The sequence below is a fragment of the Ovis canadensis genome, chromosome 3 (genome assembly GCF_042477335.2).
Source record: "Ovis canadensis isolate MfBH-ARS-UI-01 breed Bighorn chromosome 3, ARS-UI_OviCan_v2, whole genome shotgun sequence".
Lineage (NCBI taxonomy): Eukaryota > Metazoa > Chordata > Mammalia > Artiodactyla > Bovidae > Ovis > Ovis canadensis.
In genome coordinates, this window is record NC_091247.1 from 152,302,993 (window position 1) to 152,310,289 (window position 7,297).

The following is a 7,297-nucleotide window of genomic DNA, read 5'->3' on the forward strand; positions in this document are numbered from 1 at the left end:
TTAATCTTTGCTATAGTAGTCTCTTTCATGTCTTTTTCACTTATTTCTGCTCTGATTTTTATGCTTACTTTCCTTCTACTAATTTTGGGTTTTTGGTGTGTGTGTGTGTGTTTTTTTTAATTGCTCTTCTAAGTTGATTTAGGTGTAAAGTTAGGTTGTTTATTTGATGTTTCTCTTTTTTCTTGAGGTAGACTTCTATTGCTATGAACTTCCTTATTAGGGCTACTTTTACTGAATCCCATAGATTTACAGTTGTCGTGTTTTCATTTTCATTTCATTCTATGCATATTTTGATTTCCTTTTTGACTTCTTCAGTGATTAGTTGGTTATTCAGAAGTTTGTTGTTTAGCTTCCATATGTTTGTCTTTTTATATTTTTTCCCTGTAGTTGATATCTAATCTTACAGCATTGGGATCAGAAAAAATGCTTGAAATGATTCAATTTTTTTAAAAAAAATTTACCAAGACTAGATTTATGTCCAAGGATGCGATTTATCCTGGAGAATGCTCCATGTGAACTTGAGAAAATAGTGAAATCCATTGTTTTTGGGGTGAAGTGCCCTGTAGATACAAATTTGGTCTAACTGGTCCTATGTATCATATAAAGCTTGTGTTTCCTTGTTAGTTTTTCTGTCTGAATGATCTGATCATTGATGTGGGTGGGGTATTAAAGTCCCCCACTATTATTGCGGTACTACCAGTTTCCCCTTTCATAGTTGTTAGCATTTGCCTTATGTATTGAGGTGCTTCTATGTTGGGTGCATATATACTTATAACTGCTGTATCTTCTTCTTAGATTGATCCCTTGATCATTATTCAGTGCCCCTCTTTGTCTCTTATCACATTCTTTATTTTGAAGTCTATTTTATTTAATATGAGTACTGCTACTCCTGCTTTCTTTTGGTCTCCATTTGCATGAAATATCTTTTTCTAGCCTCTCATTTTCAGTCTGTATGTGTCCCTAGGCTTAAAGTGGGTCTCTCATAGACAGCATTTCTCAAGAGGCAGGTCAGGTGATCTGGTATTCCCATCTCTTTCAGAATTTTCCAGTTTATTGTGATCCACACAGTCAAAGGCTTTGGCATAGTCAATAAAGCAGAAACAGATGTTTTTCTGGAACTCTCTTGCTTTTTCCATGATCCAGCAGATATTGGCAATTTGATCTCTGGTTCCTCTGCCTTTTCTAAAACAAGCATGAACATCCAGAAGTTCACAGTTCACGTATTGCTGAAGCCTGGCTTGGAGAATTTTGAGCATTACTTTACTAGAGTGTGAGATGAGTGCAATTGTGCAGTAGTTTGGCATTGCCTTTCTTTGGGATTGGAATGAAAACTGACCTTTTCCAGTCCTGTGGCCACTGCTGAGTTTTCCAAATTTGCTGACATATTACGTGCAGCACTTCCAGAGCATCATCTTTCAGGATTTGAACTAGCTCAACTAGAATTCCATCACCTCCAGTAGCTTTGTTCGTAGTGATGCTTTCTAAGGCCCAGTTGACTTCACAGTCCAGGATGTCTGGCTCTAGGTGAGTGATCACACCATCATGATTATCTTGGTTGTGAAGATCTTTTTTGTACAGTTCTTCTGTTTATTCTCACTTCATGGAAAATAGATGGGGAAACAGTGGAAATAGTGTCAGACTTTATTTTGGGGGGGCTCCAAAATCACTGCAGATGGTGATTGCAGCCATGAAATTAAAAGATGCTTACTCCTTGGAAGGAAAGTTATGACCAAACTAGATAGCATATTCAAAAGCAGAGATATGAAGCATGTATACTGTCATGTGGGAATCGAGTCGCCGGTCTATGTCCGATGCAGGATGCAGCATGCTTGGGGCTGGTGCACGGTGATGACCCAGAGAGATGTTATGGGGAGGGAGGTGGGAGGGGGGTTCATGTTTGGGAACGCATGTACACCCGTGGAGGATTCATATCAATGTATGGCAAAACCAATACAGTATTGTAAAGTAAAATAAAGTAGAAATAAAAATTTAAAAAAATAAAAGCAGAGATATTACTTTGCCAACAAAGTTTCATCTAGTCAAGTCTATGGTTTTTCCAGTGGTCATGTATGGATGAGAGAGTTGGACTGTGAAGAAAGCTGAGTGCAGAAGAATTGATGCTTTTGAATTGTGATGTTGGAGAAGACTCCTGCGAGTCCCTTGGACTGCAAGGAGATCCAACCAGTCCATTCTAAAGGAGATCAGCCCTGGGATTTCTTTGGAAGGAATGATGCTAAAGCTGAAACTCCAGTACTTTGGCCACCTCATGTGAAGAGTTGACTCATTGGAAAAGACTGATGCTGGGAGGGATTGGGGGCAGGAGGAGAAGGGGACGACAAAGGATGAGATGGCTGGATGGCATCATCGACTTGATAGACATGAGTCTGAGTGAACTCTGGGAGTTGGTGATGGACAGGGAGGCCTGGCATGCTGCAATTCATGGGGTCGCAAAGAGTCGGACACAACTGAGTGACTGAACTGATCTGAACTTGTAGACAGCATATATAGGGGTCTTATTTTTGTATCCATTTGCCAGTCTTTGTCTTTTGGTTTAAAACAGTTAAGCCATTTACGTTTAAGGTGATTATTGATAAGTATGGTCACATTACCATTTACTCTATTATTTTGGGTTCATTTTTATAAACTGTTTCTGTATTTGCTGTCTATACCATATCTTTCAGCATTTGTTGAAGAGCTAATTTGGTAGTCCTGAATTCTCTCAGATTTTGGTTGTCTGTAAAACTTTTGTTTTCTCCTTGAAATCTGAATGAAATCCTTGCCAGGTAGAGAAATTTTGATTGTAGGTGTTCCCTTTTATCATTTTAAGTATACCATGCCATTCCTTTCTGGCCTGCAGAGTTTCTGTTGAAAGATCAGCTATTATCCTTATAGGGATACACTTGTATGTTATTTGTTGCTTTTCCCTTGCTGCTTTTAATATTTGCTCTTTGTGTTTGGGTGACTATTTCCTTCCCTATTTTAAGAAAAATTTGTCTTCTTCTGGGACACCTATGTTTTGAATGTTGGGGTGTTTAACTCTGTTCCAGAGCTCTCTGAGGCTCTCCTCATTTCTTTTTATTCTTTTTCCTTTTTACTGCTCTGCTTCATTTATTCCCTTGTAGCTCAGTTGGCAAAGAATCCTCTTGCAATGTGGGAGACTTGAGTTCAATCCCTCAGTTGGGAAGATCCCTTGGAGAAGGGAAAGTCTACCCATTCCAGTATTCTGGCCTAGAGAATTCCGCAGACTATTGGCACATGGTACATGGGTTGGCAAAAGGGGTGGACATGACTAAGTGACTTTCACTTTCATTTTTCATTTATTCCAACCACCCTGTATTCTACTCACTTATCCTTTCTTCAGCCTCACTTATTCTACTGTTGATTTCCCCACTGAGTGTCTTTAATCTCAGCTATTGCATTCTTCATCATTGATTGACTATTGTTTATCTCTTCTAGTTCCTTCTTAAACATTTCTTGCATCTTCTCAATCCATGTATCTGGTCTACTTATCTGTAACTCCATTTTGTTTTCAAAATAAATCTTGGATCATCTTTACTATCATTATTCTAAATTCTTTTTCAGGTAGATGCCCTATCTCCTCCTCTTTTGTTTGGTTTTGTGGGGTTTTATTATATTCTTTCACCTGCTGAATATTTCTCTACCTTTTCATTTTGTTCAGTTTGCTGTGTTTGGGGTCTCCTTGCTGTAGGATGGAGGATCATAGTTCCTCTTAATTGTGGTGTCTGCTCCCTGTGGGTGGGGTTGGACCAGTGGATTGTGATGGTTTCCTAGTTGGGGGAACTTGTGTCTGTGTTCTGGCAGATGGAGCTGGATCTTGTCTCTCTGGAGGGCAATGCAGTGTCCATAGTGAGTTTTGTGGTGTCTATGGGTTTGATATGGCTTTGGGCAACCTGTCTTTTAATCTTCAAGGTTGTGTTCCTATTTTGCTGAAGGATTAGCGTGGGGTGTCTTGCACTGGAGCTTGCAGGCTCTTGGGTAGAGCTTGGTCTCAGGGTAGGTATGGAGGCTTTTGGATGGGCTGTCATCTATTAATGTTCCCTGGGGTCAGGAGTTCAATGATGGTCCTGAGCTCTGGAGTTGTGCCTCCTGTCTCTGGGTTTCAGTCTCCCTCTCACAATGGAGTCAAGACTTCACTGTCCACACAACACTAAAGACAAAACCCCTAGGTTAATGGTGAAACAACTCTCCACAGCCAGGAACAGCCAAAGTGATTCACAGTTATATAGAGAAGAGAAGAGGGAGGAGGGAGTTAGAGGTGACTAGGAGGATAAAAGAGAGATTCAAACAAGAAGAGAGCAGTCAAGCCAGTAATCAAATTCCTAAGTGAAAATGGATGCTAAAAATTAAACTCTTACAGTTACAAAATTAATAACAATTATCTAGAAGCAAAAATTAAAAATAGAATAGAGATTATACTCTCAAAGGTACAGTATAAAAAATAATTAAACACAAAAATTAAATATATATATATATTTTGGTGTCAGTTCAGTGTCAGATAATCCTTTGTTCTGGCTTGTAATTGTTCTCAAAGTCTACAGTAGCCCCTCAAATGCATAGTCTCAGTTTAACTGCAGGATTTTAATCTGTTGCACCTGCCACTTCTGGGTCAGTTCCCCTTTCTTTTCTTTGTTTAGGTTGGCCTCCTCTGCTTGCAAGTCTCTTCAGTGTCTAATCTCTGCCCTGACAAGAGGGGGGAAAAGGGGCTTGCCCCCTTATTCAGGCTTGTTTTCTCAGTTGTGCTGTGGAGGGAGAGGGAGACTGCAAACAAACACCACTGGCATGTGTGGGTAGCGCTTACAGTGGATGGACCACATCGGGGTTGCCACAGCCCAAGGTGGTATACACTTCCCAGGTCCAAGCTGCTCAGACACCTGGGCACTTCATGAGAGAATAGTCCCAGGTGAGTCATGTCTCCTGTACTTCCCAGGTCCAAGCCACTAAGGCTCCCAGGTGCACTGCGGGCGCACAGTCCCAGGTGGGTCATGTGTCTCCTGCAGTAGTCAGTTCCAAGCCACTCGGGCTCACGGGTGCACCATGAGTGTACAGTCCCAAGTGGACCATGAATCTCCTGGGAAGCTAGTCTCAGGCTGTGAAACTCCTGGCAGATATGAACCATTCAGGGTCCCAGAAAGACGTGGTTAGTGACTGGCGGCCTGTTCACAGTTTGGTGGGAGATGCGGTCTCTGGGACGGAGATTGCAATGGCCCCTTGCGTTCCAACTCCTTGTTGCACACAAGGACCGATGATGTAGCCGGCACTTCCACACCCAGTCCTACTTGCTGCAGGCTGACGTGAGCCATTTTTGTGCAGGTAATTCAGCAGGAATTCTGTGGTGATTTTTGTTGTTGTTGTTGTTATGCTGCCATCTGAAATTCCAAAGCTCTCCACTGACCCCATTCGTGAGAGGCTTTCCTAATTTGTGGAAACTTCTCTTCCTTCACGACTCCCTCCCTAGAATGGATCTCTGTCCCTAAATGCTTTTTCTCTCTTTTCATCTTTATATTTTGTCCTACCTCATTTCAAATAAATTGGTTAACCTTTCTGGGTAACTGGGGTCTTTCACCAGCATTCAGAAATTGTTTTGTGGAAGTTGCTCTGTATGCAGATGATTTTCTGATATATTTGTGGAAGAGAAAGTGGTCTCCCCATCCTATTCCTCCACCATCTTGGGACTGCTCCCCCCCCCTCAGTAATATCTTATGATCCTTTGTATTTCTGTGGTGTCAGTTGAAACAACTCCTTTTTCATTTCCGATTTTATTGATTTGGGCCACCCCTTTTTTGCTTGATGAGTCTGGCTAAATGCTTTTTAATTGTATTTACTTATTTCAAAAAACAGGCTCTTTGGTTCATTGACCATTTCTGTTGTTTTTTAAATTTCTGTTTCATTTATTTCTGTTCTGATAGTTATGATTTATTTTCTTCTACTAACTTTGGGTTTGTTTGTTCTTTTTCTATTCTTTAGGTATATGTCTAGGCTGTTTGAGAGTTTCCTTATTTCCTGAAGTAAACTTGTGTTGCTATAAAATTCCCTCTTAGAACTGTTTTTACATATTCCATAGATTTGGGGTTGTGTTTTCTTTTTCATTTGTCTCCAGTTATTTTTTAATTTTTGTCTTTGATTTCTTCCATGATCTATTGTTTAGTAGCATATTGTTTAGCCTCCACCTATTTATATTTTTTGCAGTTTTTCTCTTCTTGTCTAGATTTCTAGTCTCTTAATGTTGTGATCAGAAAATATGCTTGATATGATTTCAATTTTCTTAAATTTACCAAGACTTGTAGTATCACCTAACATGTGATATATCCTGGAGAATGTTCCATGTACACTTTAAAATGTACATTCTGCTGCTATGGGATGAAATGTTTTATGGTATCTATTGAATTCACTTGTTCTAATGTGTCATTGAAAGTCGATCTTTTCTTATTGATTTTATGCTTAAATGATCTGTCCATTTATATAACTGGAGTGTTAAGTTCCCTATTCTATTGCATTACTGTCAATTTCTCCTTTTATTCTGTTAATATTTGCTTTGTGCATTTAGGTGTGCCTATGCTGGAATCAAGATTGCCAGGAGAAATATCAGTAACCTCAGATATGCGGATGATACCAGCCTTATGGCAGAAAGTGAAGAGGAACTGAAAACCCTCTTGATGAAAGTGAAAGAGGAGAGTGAAAAAGTTGGCTTAAAGCTCAACATTCAGAAAACGAAGATCATGGCATCTGGTCCCATCACTTCATGGCAAATAGATGGAGAAACAGTGGAAACAGTGGCAGACTTTATTTTTCTGGGCTCCAAATCACTGCAGATGTGACTGCAGCCATGAAATTCAAAGACGCTTACTCCTTGGAAGGAAAGTTATGACCAACATAGATAGTATATTAAAAAGCAGAGACATTACTTTGCCAACAAATGTCCATCTAGTCAAGGCTATGGTTTTTCCAGTGCTCATGTGTGGATGTGAGAGTTGGACTGTGAAGAAAGCCGAGCACTGAAGAATTGATGCTTTTGAACTGTGGTGTTGGAGAAGACTCCTGCGAGTCCCTTGGACTGCAAGGAGATCCAACCAGTCCATCCTAAAGGAGACCAGTCCTGGGTGTTCATTGGAAGGACTGATGCTGAGGCTGAAACTCCAGTACTTTGGCCACCTCATGAGAAGAGCTGACTCATTGGAAAAGACCGTGATGCTAGGAGGGATTGGGGGTAGGAGGAGAAGGGGACAACAGAGGATGAGATGGCTGGATGGCATCACCGTCGATAGACATGAGTTTGAGT